At 43.8% G+C, this 15,568-nt stretch overlaps 1 protein-coding gene across 2 annotated transcripts in view; it reads right to left on the bottom strand.

Annotated features, from left to right (window-relative positions):
- The window catches only part of GET1 (guided entry of tail-anchored proteins factor 1), a 36,844-nt gene extending 21,477 nt beyond the window's left edge, over positions 1-15,367 (bottom strand). Inside the window, exons 1-2 of one of the 2 annotated variants that reach the window (XM_072807022.1) lie at positions 15,233-15,367; positions 13,979-14,271 (exon numbers count right to left, since the gene is read on the bottom strand). The gene's annotated coding sequence lies outside the window, so the exon portion shown is untranslated. Of the gene's footprint in view, positions 1-13,978; positions 14,739-15,232 lie in introns of those variants that run through there. The other variant, XM_072807021.1, reaches the window with a different exon arrangement.
- Positions 15,368-15,568: the final 201 nt, after the last annotated feature.

Here is a 15,568-nt window from a genome sequence, read left to right as displayed (position 1 = left end):
CAGTTGACAAAGAAATGTGTTAACACACATTTCAATAATTAGAATGTCAACTGATGACCTTATACCAGATCATATTAAAATTTTAGGGATGCATATAATTTCTAAAATAGTTATAGCATTTCAGACTGCCTTGAGGGCTCAGTTGGTTGAGAATCCGACTATTGATTTTGGTTCAGGTCATGATCTCAGGGTTGTGGAATTGAGCCCTGCGTGGAGCTCTGTGCTCAGCAGGGAGTCTGCTGGGATTTTTCTCTCCCTCTGTGTCTGCCCCTCCCCCTCATTCACATCCTCACACACATGCTCTCTCTCTCTCTCGCTCGCTCTCTCTCAAAGTAAATAAACCTTTAAAAAGTTATAGCATTTACCCATACAATATAACCTAAGAAGATTAATCATCATTTGTTTAACAATGCTTCCCATATAACTTAACACAACAAATAAGCAACCATAACTAGTGAAAAGGATTTCATTTACAATTCAAATCTTTGGGAAGTTTTGTTTAAAAGCTCAGATGGTTTCAAAGCACTTGCCTAAATAGTATTACAGATCACTATAAAACTTAACATTTGGGCGTGAGGAGGCTCAGTCAGTTAAGCGTCTGCCTTCAGCTCAGGTCATGATCCCAGGGTCCTGGGATGGAGCCCCATGTCAGGCTCCCTGCTCAGGGGCGAGCCTGCTTCTCCCTCTCCCTCTGCCCCTCTCCTCTCTGCTTGTGCTCTCGCTCTCACTCTCACTCTCTCTCAAATAAATAAAATCTTTTAAAATTTTTAAACTCATTCCAATCTTAATTAGTCTTGGCCATGCATAAAATTATTTTCCAACGATACCCCTTCACAGACCTACAACTTTCCTTTTCATTTAGATTTTTGTCCTAAGCCTTCTCTCTCTAAATAACCAGTCTCATTTGAGAACAAAATTAGTTTCCTTTCCCTCAACAAACATATATTCCCATTCCTCATACCTTTCTTTTCAAAAACACATCTTACCTTCCTACAGAGTTGCTATCATTTTCTAACAGTCTCAAGCACATTTATCAGAATTCTTAATGCTTAGAAACCTTAATTTCTAGTAAAAATTAAGTAGTAACCACTTTGAACTGTTACAGAAGAACACTTTAGATCAGGAATTTATAAATACATTTCATAATTTCTAGCTAACATTTTTTTTTATAGTACAACTTTTGGTAAAACACAAAATATGTTTACCGAAAGACCTAGTATCCTCAGTTTCTCTGCAATAAGAAGGCAAAGGCAAACTTACGTTCAGTAATCAGTGTTCCAGTATTCTATCTTATTTGGCAAAGACTTAGATACCCAATGAATTCAACCAAATTTATCATTTAACTTAGCAAAACTCAAAGTTTCAGGTTACCAAAGATTTTGAAAGCTACAAACCTTTTTACTTACTTAACCTATTTGTGTGTAACAATTAGCCACGTAAACATGAAACAGACTAAATCAATCATCATTTTAAGTCATCTTTTGCTGAAAATGGCACCAGAGATGACATAAGCTTATTTTATTTTTAGTAAACCTTCGTAGAATAATAGTTTTATACTTAATGCAGATCACTCTAAACACATGTCTTATTAAACCAACAAACTTAAACTAGTTTTAATATTGAACATTTTTCCAGATCATGTAAACTTGAAAAACATTTGGGTCAATCTCTATCTTTCTAAGTTTTAGAATGTCTAATTCTTATAAGCACTTGCCTTTAAGCCAAGTAAATAGAACTCTTTTGCAACTTAATTTTAGCAATGCCCTCCAGAGGTAGAAAAAATATCTCATATTTATAACACACATGGACATATACACACAAACAAGATGCAAACAAAATCCAGCCTTTGTTTCATTAATATCTGTGGAGAGGACATTATAGACCCAATTTCCAAATATCTCCCTTTTATTAAAACAAATCAAACTGCAAGATAGCATTATAATTTATGGACCTGTGAATTAGTCATTTCCCATTTTCCAATATAACCTAGCTGGTTTTGTCCAAAGATGCCAAAAGCTACAGCAACAAATAAACCAAATGAGGCCCAGAATACCTTGGAGTGTTAGTTCCTCCCAAAAGCCAAGGGCTTCACTGATTCAACCAAATAGCTTTCTACTTTCTCATTGCTTAGTCTTGTAGCACACTTTCTCTAATTGTGCATGCAAAAAAAAAAAAAAAGCTAATATAGGGGGTGCCTGGCTGGCTCAGTTGGTAGAGTATGCAACTCTTGATTTAGGGGTTGTAAGTTTGAGCCCCACATTGGGTGTAGAGATTACTTAAAATAGTATCTTAAAAAGAAAAGAAAACTAATTTAGATATATCAAAAGGATTGCATTTGGACCACCTGAGATTCAGATCATCCTTAAATTTTCCCACTGGGGCACCTGGGTGGCTCAGGCAGCTAGCTGGGCGTCCAACTCTTGGTCTCAGCTCAGGTCTTGGTCTAAGGGTCTTAATCTCAGGGTCATGAGGTCACACCCATGTTGTAAAAAAAGAAAAGAAAAGAAAAAATGTTTCCCCCTTAAGTAAGCACTTGCAAGTAGTGGCTCTGTGTGTCTTGTACATATAGCCTGCTGAAGATCCTGTGGGTGGTTGTTGGTTTTCTAGGAGCTGTTTTGGCTTTTTTTTTTTTTTTTAATTTTTATTTATTTATGATAGTCACAGAGAGAGAGAGAGAGAGAGGCAGAGACATAGGCCGAGGGAGAAGCAGGCTCCATGTACCGGGAGCCTGATGTGGGATTCGATCCCAGGTCTCCAGGATCGCGCCCTGGGCCAAAGGCAGGTGCCAAACCGCTGCGCCACCCAGGGATCCCTGTTTTGGCTTTTAAAGCACAATTCCCTACCCATTTTGGTTTTCATTTTGGAATAGGGCTTGAGCAAAATCTAAGGATATTGAGTGTGATGGATCAAGAGGGTACTGCTTGTGTCACTTCCAAATAGCCATAATACACTCTCTTATGTGTCTCAGTTTCCCCCAGTGAGCTCTAAGACCATTGAGGAGGTGGGGGCACCTGGGTGGCTTAGTCAGTTAAGCATCTGACTCTTGATCTCAGCTCAGGTCTTGATGGCAGGGTTGTAATTTCAAGCCCCGTGTTGGGCTCATGCTGGGTGTGGAGCCTACTTTAAAAAAAAAGAAAGAAAAAGAAAAAAAGGACCATTGAGTGAGACTTGAAGCACTGGATGATCAATCCTTATGTGTGTGTCCCCAGATGTGTCAATCACTTTATGAAACAGGAGATGATCCCTATGGAACCCTTACACATCTCAAGGAATACCCTCACACACTTCCGTCGTCACCTGAAAGTGCTGTTAGGCCAGAAGGGACAAGTGTCCCTTTTCTTCAAAGCTGAGTGATTCAGTCTCTCTTATTTCTAGCTAGAAAATTTACTCAAGTTTTATATTAATAACATCAATTAGTATAATGTCAAATTGAAACAACCTACCCATAATTCCAACCTCTCTAGATTATTCCCACCTACAGAACATTACCAGTAACCCTTAATAGCTTAAATAAAAGTCAAGACTGTTAACTTAAATTAAGATGTCTGGTCATTAGGAGAACTCACCAGATACACCTGTGAGGGGATAAAAAGCTGAAGGGGCACAAAAGGCCCCTGGTGATACCAAGCATGAGGCCCAGAGGACCCCCAGGTGTTTCTCAGGCTAGCTGCTCTGATATCCTGCCCACTATGCCAAGAAAGGGTGATGCAAAATGCACAAAACGTTTTTAAAAATTTAAAGAGAAGAGTTTCATTTGAGCCAAGTTTCCTGAGCAGCTGCCCAGGAAACAGGCGCTTCACAGGGAAGAAAGTGCTCTGGAGAACGAACAGTTTTACTTTTTTTACATCTTGTAAAAGTTCAAAAGATTGTAGATTAGCATATAAGCATACAAGTATTGATCGCTATCTCAAGGAGAAGATGGTTTTCCTTTAGGCTTCTCATTCACAAAGCACGTGTACAATGCCTGGGTGGTGGGCCATAAATCAGGCTTCTGGTTTGAACAATGCTTGTGTACAGTCATGCTGACCTAGAAAGAAATCTAAATTGATGTCCCTTGTATATCAGGCCCTTAAAGAGAGTTTTTCTCTCACCACTGCACATTTCTGCTTCAAGAAAACATGAGGTATTCAATAGTGGTAGAGAGAATTCTTTCCATGGAATGCCATCTTGGCTGGTAGGTGAGGCTGAACTGACCAAACTAAAAGACAGGCTTGGAGCTTATCTTTCTGCCTTTCCCTGCTGCTGGACTATCCGAAGCCATAGCCAGGCTACTGGCTCCTCTTCTCACTAGAGACATAGATAAATTAGGAGGGAGAAGCAATCTCATGAAATGATAGCATCTCCTCCTGCCTCCCTGCCTCCCTTCTAGTGTCTGCCTTTCAGGCAGAAGAAGAGGACATCACCGTTCTCCACCCCTACTATACCCCACTTCACTACCGCATCCTCCCAAGGAGTAGGAACACTGATTCCTGGTAAGGCAAGAATTTAAACAAAACAAAACATTGAAAAATGTCCTTGACTGTACAGCAGTGGTGGGAAAGGACCAGCAGTACCTGGCCTTCAAAGACAACCCAATTTGAATGACTCAGATCTCCCCTATTGCTTCATTTGGAAAGCTCTCAAAGAAAGCACTAACAACTAAAGGCTGAATTATTCTACCAACATGTGGAAAGGAAGTATGAAGGCCAAGACATCTCAAGATCAACCAGTCTATATATAGTTCAGGTTAAGCCAGCAATCATGCCACTCTGACCTCTGCTTCCACTGTCACATCTACCCTGACCCTCCTTATTGAGTGAAGTGGATCTTGATGGATAAATCAGGATAATCTCCCCTCCACCATTTAAAAATCTTTAACTTTATTACATATGTCAAGTCCTTTGGCCACATAAGGTAACATATTCACAGGTTCTGGAGATTAAACAGTGGACATTTGGGGGGGGCAATATTCTAGCTACTATAAAGACCATATCATTGTGAAAATGAAGATGACAACAAGAGCAACTCCACAGAGAAGCAGCCTCTTATCAGCTTATTCATGAACTTGGTGTTGAAATGTTAGAGGGACGCCATAAGGTTCCAAGCACCACCAGAGAAATAATCAGAAGCACCACAATAGCTATTAGATAAGAGACACACCTGACTGGAAAATAGGAAAAGCAGGAACATTTACCAGAGACTGAGAGATCCCTAAAGAAAGTTCAATTGACAATTTTATTGTTAAAAACTTTGAGATCTGGGGGGACCCGGGTGGCTCAGTGGTTGAGTATCTGCCTTTGGCTCAGGGTATGATCCCGGAGTCCTGGGATTGAGTCCCACATTGGGCTTCCCACAGGGAGCCTGCTTCTCCCTCTACCTATGTCTCTGCCTCTCTCTCTCTGTCTTATGAATAAATAGATAAAATCTTTTTTAAAAACCCCCACAACTTTGAGATCTGTGAGTGGAACAGATCCAATGACGAATGTTGGTCTTCTTCTGTAAATCAGCATAAATCATGCAAATAACTGGATTTGAAATCCTGGTTAAGATATGGACTTACTGTCAGATACCAACAGAGACGATCATACCAAAGATAAGTATCAAAGATCAACAAGTCCTGTGGCTAGGCAAACAGACACCAAAACTTGGTGAATTTCATCGGCAATATTTACAACGTTCCAAGGGCTAGATTTAAAGGTGGTTTGAAACAGCAAAATTCAGCAGAAGAATCCTTCCCAACCTTAGGAAGATCAGCAATGGAACTGAGGGTGGATCAATAAGCAAGTCCTAGACCTGTTGCTCTACACGCTAAGTTGAGTGGTCAGACAAACCAATGAGGTAGTAGTGAATTCAGGCAAAAGGAGGGACAACCATTTAATTGACAGAAGTACATGTTTGGGAAAAATAGTGCTAGAATTAATATTACAGTGAGAAATACAACCCATAGAGCCAATAAGGTTATGGTCTACTTTATTTTTAAGATTTTATTTATTTATCTGAGACACACAGAGAGAAAGAACACAAGCAGGGGGAGAGGAGCAGAGGGAAAGGAAGAGTGGGAAGCAAACAGACTCCACACCAAACAGGGAGCCCAAAGCAAGGCTCGATTCCAGAACCCTGGGATCATGACCTGCACTGAAGGCAGATGCTTAACCAACTGAGCCACCCAGGTGCCCCAGTTATGGTCTCCTTTAAATACTTAAAGCTGTTCACCAACTCAGGAACAGAGTGACGCCGTTCATTCCGGGGAATATAATTCACAAAGGGGAACTAAATCATTACACAACATTAGGTCTTGCAGGTCTAAAACGAAACAGAGAATACAGAAGTACCCCATTTCTTAATTCAAAACCTGAGTCAAGTACAGCAATGGAAAAAGAAGAATCCAGTGACTCACAGCTGCTACCAACTCCATCCAAGTACCATACTAGACTATCAAATTCTTTTCTTTTTTAAAGGCATTCAGCCTGTAGAAAGTAAAGATTGGGATAGCATTATAAATGGGTATCAATCCAGAGCAAGGTGGACAGAAAAATACAAACATCATTCAAAGAACAAATGGGGCCTTTCATCAAACTATTTCTTGTTCAGGACTAGTCTTGGGATCCCTGGGTGGCTCAGCGGTTAAGGGCGTGGTCCTGGAGTCCCGGATCCAGTCCTACATCGGGCTCCCTGCATGAGGCCTGCTTCTCCCTTTGTGTCTCTGCCTCTGTGTGTGTGTGTGTGTGTGTGTGTGTGTGTGTGTGTCTCATAAATAAATAAATAAAATCTTAAAAAAAAAAAAAAAAGGACTAGCCCTGGAGCCTCTGACATTTCTTCCTCATAGGACTTCAGAGAATGAGTTTAGCAAGCCCTATATCCATGGCTTTTATGTCAATTTTCACCCAATCATGATCATGACTGGGGTTGGAGAAACGAGTTCTCTAATGGAAACCAAATCTTTACCACAGATTCAAAGGAATGTCAGCAGTGGCTAGAGATGTGCCCAGAACTTGAGTGACTTGGGATCATCTTGCCAATGCAAGGTGATTCATCTTGAGGCAGGCACATCCAGAAGGCAGCACTGAAATGCAAGGTGAAATACCTCAACTATTTCCAACATAGTGAGAACACTATGAACAAAGAGAAGTCACAATTTACTGGAAACTGAACTTTTCCTAGCTTTGCCCACTTGATTTTACTAAATGATGATATTCATGGTGATGGTGATGGTGGTGATGGTGGTAGTGGTGGTGATGATGGTAATGGTGATGATGATGTTGGTGGTGGTGGTGGTGGTAATAATGATAATGGTGACAATAGTGATGATGGTGGGGGTGGGTGATGGTGGTGGCAGTGGTAGTGGCAGTCACAGGGTTGAATCAAAGAGCAAATTGACAATCTTTCCATTGGGAACTAGGGGTATATCAACACTCAGATGAATTAAGTTAAATCTGCGGTGTTTGTTTTGGTGACTGGCACAATCCAAGCACAGGCAGTGACCTCAAATGCACAAATTTCATAGCCTCATGGTGCCCATTCGCTGTCAGAAATCTGCACGTGTTCTGTACGTTGGCAGCCCACTTTAGGATCCAAGATACCTAATGATGAATGAAGTATCAGGATCTCTTAGTAAACTGCATTTTAGTATAGCTGAATATTCAAGCAGTCTTGAGTGTGTGCACATAACCACGTGTGTGAGGAGATAATCAGAATGAAAATTGTAACAACTTAAAATGCAACAGCTTATAACCTGAGCTAATTTGCTGTGGGGTTTTTTTGCTGTGTTTTTTAACTTGTTAAAGAAAACACATATAAAAATTTTATTTTATTTTTTTAAGATTTTACTTATTTATTCATGAGAGACAGAGAGAGAGAGAGAGAGAGGCAGAGACACAGGCAGAGGGAGAAGCAGGCTCCATGCAGGGAGCCCGACGTGGGACTCGATCCCAGGACTCAGGATCACGCCCTGGGCTGAAGGTGGCGCTAAACCGCTGAGCCACTGGGGCTGCCCCATATAAAAATTTTAAATGCAAATGTTAAATTATATTTAAAAGCAGCATGTTTAGTATTGTTAGATAGTTGTTGGACACTGTAAATGTACTAATGCCACTGGATTGTACACTTTAAAATAGTTAATTGCATATTATGCGAATTTTACTTCAATTTAAGAAAAATACTGATAGAATCAAGTAAGTATTTTTTTAAGATTTTATTTATTTATTTGTGAAAGACACAGAGAGAAACGCAGAGACATAGGCAGAGGGAAAAGCAGGCTCCATGCAGGGAGCCTGACGTGGGACTTGATCCTCAGACTCCAGGATCAGGCCCTGAGCCGAAAGCAGGCGCTAAACTGCTGAGCCACCCAGGGATCCCCAAATAAGTTTTTTTTTTTTTTATAAATTTTTATTTATTTATGATAGTCACACAGAGAGAGAGAGAGAGGGGCAGAGACACAGGCAGAGGGAGAAGCAGGCTCCATGCACCGGGAGCCCGACGTGGGATTCAATCCCAGGTCTCCAGGATCGCGCCCTGGGCCAAAGGCAGGCGCCAAACCGCTGCGCCACCCAGGGATCCCCCCAAATAAGTTTTTAAATGTTTTAAGTCTCTGTTATGCTACACCCTTCTGAACATACAAATAGAGTAGTTTTATAATATTATTATTATTATTATTAGTGCAGTTAATTTTATTTGATTCTCAAATTTTCACAGGCTTTGGAAAATGTCCAGAAGAATGTATCTCTAAATAAATCTTTCATGAGCTGTCAAATTTTTTTATTTTAAAATAACTCCAAACTTATAGAAATGTAAAAAATTGAAAATGGAGTCAAGAGCCAGGCTCATCTATTTTTGCTAATAATGCGTATCTGGTTTCTCTGAATGGAAAGGAAAATGAGAAGACATTCAGATGGGAATAATATTTTATATTATTTGATTATAATGAAATGTCATATTAGGTTCCCTCTCATCTTGGTTTTTCCTTAATGAAAATTATGTCAAAGTGAACTCTTTTTATCAATTATAATGCTTCTGAACAGAGTGCCTAGGTGGCTGAAGTTGGTTAGGCATCTGCATTTGTCTCAAGTCATGACTGCAGAGTCCTGGGATTAAGCCCTACAGCAGGCTCCTTGCTTCCCCATCTCCCTCTGCTGCTCCCCCTACTTGTGCTTTCTTTCTCTGTCAGATAAATAAAATCTGTTTAAAAAGTTATAATGCTTCTGAGAAAGGACTCAGAAAAAAAATCTTTGTTTATTAAAGATTTTATTTATTTATTCATGAGAGACACACACAGAGAGAGAGGCAGAGCCACAGGCAGAGGGAGAAGCAGGCTCCATGCAGGGAGCCTGACGTGGAACTCGATCCCGGGTCTCCAGGATCACGCCCTGGGCTGAAGGCAGACGCTCAACCGCTGAGCCACCCGGGCTGCCCAGAAAAATAAAAATAAATAAAAAATTACAATTGACCCTTGAACAACACTGGGGTTAGGGAAACCAACTCCCATATGCCTGAAAATCCATTTATAACATTTAACGACCCCAAAACTTAACTACTAATAGCCTATTGTTGCAAAAGCCTTACCAGTAAAGAGCCAATTAACACATATTTTGTTTATGTATTATATACTGGGGGATCCCTGGGTGGCGCAGCGGTTTAGCGCCTGCCTTTGGCCCAGGGCGCGATCCTGGAGACCCGGGATCGAATCCCACATCGGGCTCCCGGTGCATGGAGCCTGCTTCTCCCTCTGCCTGTGTCTCTGCCTCTCTCTCTCTCTCTCTGTGTGACTATCATAAATAAATAAAAATTAAAAAAAATTAAAAAAATAAAAAAAGTATTATATACTGTATTCTTATAATAAAGTAAGCTAGAGAAAAGAAAAATGTTATTAAGAAAACCATATGGAACTGAGGAGGGCACTTGATGGGATGAGCACTGGCATCCCACATGTTGGCAAATTAAATTTAAATTAAAAAATGTAAAAAAAGGGGATCCCTGGGTGGCGCAGCGGTTTGGCGCCTGCCTTTGGCCCAGGGCGCGATCCTGGAGACCCGGGATCGAATCCCATGTCGGGCTCCTGGTGCATGGAGCCTGCTTCTCCCTCTGCCTGTGTCTCTGCCTCTCTCTCTCTCTCTCTCTCTCTGTGACTATCATAAAAAAAAAAAAAAAAATTAAAAAAAAAATGTAAAAAAAAATCATGTGGAAGACAAAGTTCATTTACAGTACTCTACTGTATGTATCGAATAAAATCTGGACCTGTGCAGTTCAAACCCATGTTGCTCCAGAGTCAAATGTAATGTAAAAGTAGCATTAAGAGAAACCTTTTTTTCTGCTTTTAGTTGTTATTCTGGTCAACCCTCCAAACCACATATGTGGGGCAACGTCTAACCAAAAGGAAACAGCTTCCTCCTGTAAGTTATAAATGAGGCATCCCTCAAACCATGTCAACTGAACACATTTACATCACTGCATCTGCCTTCAAAAACCAGAACTCTTTCGTGTGATCTCACGAGTCAGGTAGAATGAGTGAGTGCCCCTTAACAATGGAGTATTTCTGCTCGATTCTCCAATAGTATGAAGTGGCTGCCCGTCTTGAGAGGGTGATTCTCTTTGGAAGCCACAGAAACTGAGTGATCTGGAAGAGATGCAGAGTGTTCCTGAGCTGAAAGTGCTCTTCCAAAATTCAAATGTTGAACCTAATCCCTATTGGGATGGTACCTGGAGGGAAGGGCCTTTGGGACCTGACTAGGTCGGGAGGGGTGAGGGGGAGCCCTTGTGAATGGGATCAGTTCCCTTTTAAAAAGACCCCAGAGGGATGCCTGGGTGGCTCAGTGGTTGAGCATCTGCCTTTGGCTCAGGGAGTGATCCCATACTCCGGGGATCGAGTCCCATATCGGGCTTCCTGCGAGGAGCCTGCTTCTTCCTCTATGTCTCTGCCTCTCTCCGTGTCTCTCATGAATAAATAAAATCTTTATTACAAAATTTTAAAAAATAAAAAATAAAAAGACCCCAGAGATCTGCTTTCCCCTTTCTTCCAAGCTGAGGACACAGCAAGAAGACAGCCATCTATGAACCAGGAAATAGGTTCTCACAAAACATCAAAACTACCACTGCCTAGATCTCGGACTTCCCAGCCTCCAGAACTGAGAGAAATAAATGTCTGTTGTTTATAAGCCACCAGTCCGTGGTATTTTGTTACAGCAGCCGGAACAGACTAAGATGCTTCCTTTCCATGTTTGGAAAAGTTAAGATTCACCTGTGAGCAGAGAAGAATAAATAACATGACCACTTTCTAGGTGGCTTAATGTTCTTTCCAAAATACCAATCAGTACTATGGACTGCCGAACAGGAGACTCATAATAACAAGAATTCCAAGTAAATTAGCTAATCATAATTATTTATATAGTCACGAATCCATAAAGTTTGCAAACAGGCTAGAAACATGCAGTGCATGGTGACTTCAACAACCATGGGTCATCTTAGGGCTGTGTTCTGGCATTTCTAGCCGACTCATTCAGCACAGAGGTCGTCCTGTCAGATCCTTCCACCAAAAGATATCCCAAATCCCTCCTTCCACGGATCTCCTTCCCCAGAGCCAACATTCCTTAGCTAGACTGCTTTACAAGGTCTCATCCAGTCTCCTAGGTCTTCCTTCTGGCAACAACTGACCTCATGTATCAGCCTCTCAGCCTGACCTCAGCTCCACTTGGGAGAGCAGACCAATGACCTCAGCCCCCCTTCATTGCTTCCTCACTGCCTTACACGTACCCGACAGTGCTTCCTTCTCTAACCACATTTCCCTTCTTCAAACACACCAAGGCTGATCCTATCTCAGGACCTTTGTACTAGCTGTTTCCTCTGTCCAGAAGCCTTCTCCATCAGAGCCACCAAAGGCTCAAGACATCTTAACCTTTCACTTCTCTCCTCAGAGGCCCTCCCTGACTATCCTATTGACAGCAGCCCCAGCATGCTCTCTATTGTGACATTTTTTTCTTCCTTCAAGGCACTATCGCTATATGAAAGGATCTTGTTTACTTATTTATCGTATTCCCACTAGAATGAGCCCCATGAGGACAGGGAGGCTTGACCCTTGTGTTCATAGCTACATCCCCAGTACCTGAGACACCCGAGACAGGGCAAGAAATTTCTCGCTGTTATTGATTTCACCCTCTCAATTTCCCTCAGAACCCTGACATCACCAGCAGTTCTGCCCTAGATTACGCTCAGATTTCTCCTCTCTAGAAATCCTCAGCCACCTCTGTATCATCAACCAGACTGTGTCAGTGCATGATTTTCCAAAGTGGGACATGCGGATCTCTGAGTGGAGTGGTGGTGAGGATACCACCACTATGCAAAGATGCTAAGAATTCTTAAGTAATTTTAAAAATGTTTTCATGTGCCGATCCAACATTCTGGAACATCTAGCACAGATTCCCACTTTGATCAAGCACTGCCTAGTTTTAGTGCCTGTATTGGGTGTGTGTTTAGGTTTAGCAACAAGTGGGACCAGCTTCCTGGTTTTATAGGAAAAGCACATACACGTACATGGTTATATGTTGTAGCATCCTTTGTAGGAGCAAAAAACTGGACACTATTTGAAAGCAAATAATAGGGAATTGATGTAAAACTGTTTGGTACATCTATACAGTGGAATACAATTTAGCAGTAAAAAGGAGGAATCTTACAAGTGCTAATAAATAAAAAAAAATTCTTAAAAATATTGATAAACAGTGCAATCAACATCCAGATCAAGAAATAGAAAACATGACCAGCCCCCTGAAGTCTTTCTCATCCAGTCACTAGCTCCCCATCCCACACTCAAAGAGGCACTAATACCCTGACTTCTAATAGACTACATTTGCCTGCCTTTGTACATTATATGAATGGAATCACACTATGTATTCTTTTGGATTTAGCATCTTGGCTTTCAACGTAGTGTTTATGAGATTCATCCACTTGCTGGGTGTAATTGCAGAGAGCTCTTTGTCGTGGCTGATAGTCTTCCACTCATTCATCCACTCTCCTGCTGATGGGCATTTAAGCTGCCGCTGGTTGGGCCTATGAAAATAGGTTAGCTACGAATACTCCACTTTGTGTCTCCTGGAGAACAGATGTAAGCAATTTTGTTGGATATATTTCTAAGAGTGAATTACTGAATCATAGATTGTTTGCTTACCTTTAAAAGATAACGCCACGTGGTTTTCCTATTGAGTTCCGGTCGCTTCATATGCTTATGTTGGCCAATTAAACAAATAATCTGGGGGGCACCTGGGTGGCTCAGTGGTTGAGCATCTCCCTATGGCTCAGGTCGTGATCCCAGGGTCCTGGGATCCAGTCCTACATCAGGCTCCCCACAGGAAGCCTGCTTCTCCCTCTACCTATGTCTCTGCTTCTCTGTGTCTCGTGAATAAATAAAATCTAAAAAAACTAACTAAATAAAAACAATCTGGTCCCAAGCAAACATCTGTAGGCCACCTATGGTCTACTCCATCTTTAATTCTCGTGGGAGAAATTTGTGTTCAGATCTTAGCCTGTCATTCCCTTCTTAAGACTTTGCAATGTCTCCTTGGAGAATGGCCAAACTCTTTAGCCTGGCATCAAAGGCTTCCAACAGGTTGCCTTTCTCTTTGCCTGTTTTCTCTCATTTTCACTGTGCATTCTTCATGTGTCCATCACTGCCACTTAGCAGGCCCTGAAGGACTGTCACATTCTAGGACGTCTGCATGCCCTGATCTCTGCTGTCCCCCCACTGCCCCACCCCCTGTGGCTTCCCCTTTCCCTTGCTAGGACTTGGGTGTCCTGTCTCTTCTCTAAACCACCACCCAGAGTCCTCACCATACATGTCCTGGCTGCTGTCTCTCTACTCCAGGGCCTAACATAATGCCTGGCACAGGGGCAGGTGCTCAGTGCATGTTTGTGCCACAAACTAACTCAGTTACTCTCTGATGGGTTTTCGGTTTGTCTGTTTTTTGTAATGCAGATAGGACTGGGGAAATAAAGAGAAAAGGATACATTTCCACCTTACCCTGCTCCCAGTTGTTCTCCACAGAAGCAACCACTTTCTTGTGAATTCTTCCTGAGTTACCCAATGAATGTATAACGTTATACTCAATACTTCTATATTCAGCAGGCACCATGTAGAAAACAAGGCAGAGAACAGAGATGCGGGGGTTGCAATTTCAACTGAAAGGGCAGGATAGGTCTGGTTGAGAGGATCAATTTTGTGCAAAGACCCGAATGAAGAAGAGAGCCATGCTGGTCTGAGGCAGAGGGAACAGCAGGTGCCAAGGCCCCCTCGAGAACATCAGGGTGCCACGCCTGGTGGAGAATAGGAACAGAAGGAGCAGCGGTGAAAATCACTGAACCTGGGCAACCCGAGTGGCTCAGCGGTTGAGCATCTGCCTTTGGCTCAGGGCCTGACCACAGGGTCCTGGGATCCAGTCCTGCATCAGGCTCCCTGCATGGAGCCTGCTTCTCCCTCTGCGCCTCTCACGAATAAATAAGTAAATCATCAAAAAAGGAGGTGCATAGTCCAGTGGTTTTCAAAATTCCCTTCCTCATTCAAGAGCGGCCTCACCGCTCTCTGTGGCAGCTCACTCTTGCATCATGAGAAGGGGCCTCAGTTTACCCGACCTCTCTAAATGAGGCACAGCTCCTGTTTCCGGTCTTTTGGACGCACAGTATTTCTACGTTTCCTTCTTTCCAAGAATTCCAGCCGACAATGTTGATTATCAACCTGCAAGCCCGCACGATTCGTCCTTGTAACATGCGACCTCCGTGGCTCCGGGGACCCCGGCTCAGACCCCAGGCCCCGACCCTTCCTCCCCCCCACCCCCGCTCCACCCCCCTCTCCCCCCGCCTGATGCATTTTCCTTAAAAACGTGCTTAAGTGAGCAACTGGTTAAAAACGGGCTGGAGCGGGTGAGCGTCCTTCCCGCTTCGCTTGGGCGCGAGCTCGCCAGCCCCGGGGCCTCCGGGGTCTCCGGGGTCTCCGGGGGGCGACCCAGGGCAAGCCGGCAGCGGAGCCCGAGGCCCCAAACGTCGCAAAGCCCGCGCCTGCGCAGTGGCACCGGCGCCGAGCCCGCGCGCCGTCTTTCCTTCCCACGACCTCCCCTCCGGCGCCTGCGCACTAGGACCCGCTTCCCGGAGGCCTGCGAAGCCGGGGCCCACCGACGGCCTTTCCTGCCAGCCGAGGAGGGAGCAACTGGCTCGTACTCGAGTCCATTGTGTGTCTCCTCCCGGCCTAACAGACCACCTCTAACGTCGCGCCGCAGCTCACCCTAGAGGGGCGGGGGCCGGGTCCCGGAGGCTCGCGGGGCGCCCAGGTAACCGGGGAGCTTGTGGGCGGAGCCGCCGGGCGGTCACGTGGCGGGCCTCCGCCAATCGGCGCGCAGACCGCACTTTGCGGCTCGGCTTCAAACAAACTACCGTGAGGTGAGCGCGGCCTCTGGGGCCCCGCCCCCCTCGCCTGGGTCTGGGGCCCCGCGAGACGGCGGGCGGGGGTGGGGGCGCCGGGCGCGGGGGCGGGGCGCCGTGGTCGAGTGACGGGCCGCCTCACCTATTCGGGGCGCGGGCCGCGGCGCGCTGGGCCCCCACAGCCAATGGGCGGGGGCGG

This window comes from Canis lupus, chromosome 30 (assembly GCF_048164855.1).
Source record: "Canis lupus baileyi chromosome 30, mCanLup2.hap1, whole genome shotgun sequence".
NCBI classification, from domain to species: domain Eukaryota; kingdom Metazoa; phylum Chordata; class Mammalia; order Carnivora; family Canidae; genus Canis; species Canis lupus.
Note: the sequence above shows the minus strand (reverse complement) of the source record. Positions and strands in the feature narration are given on the sequence as shown.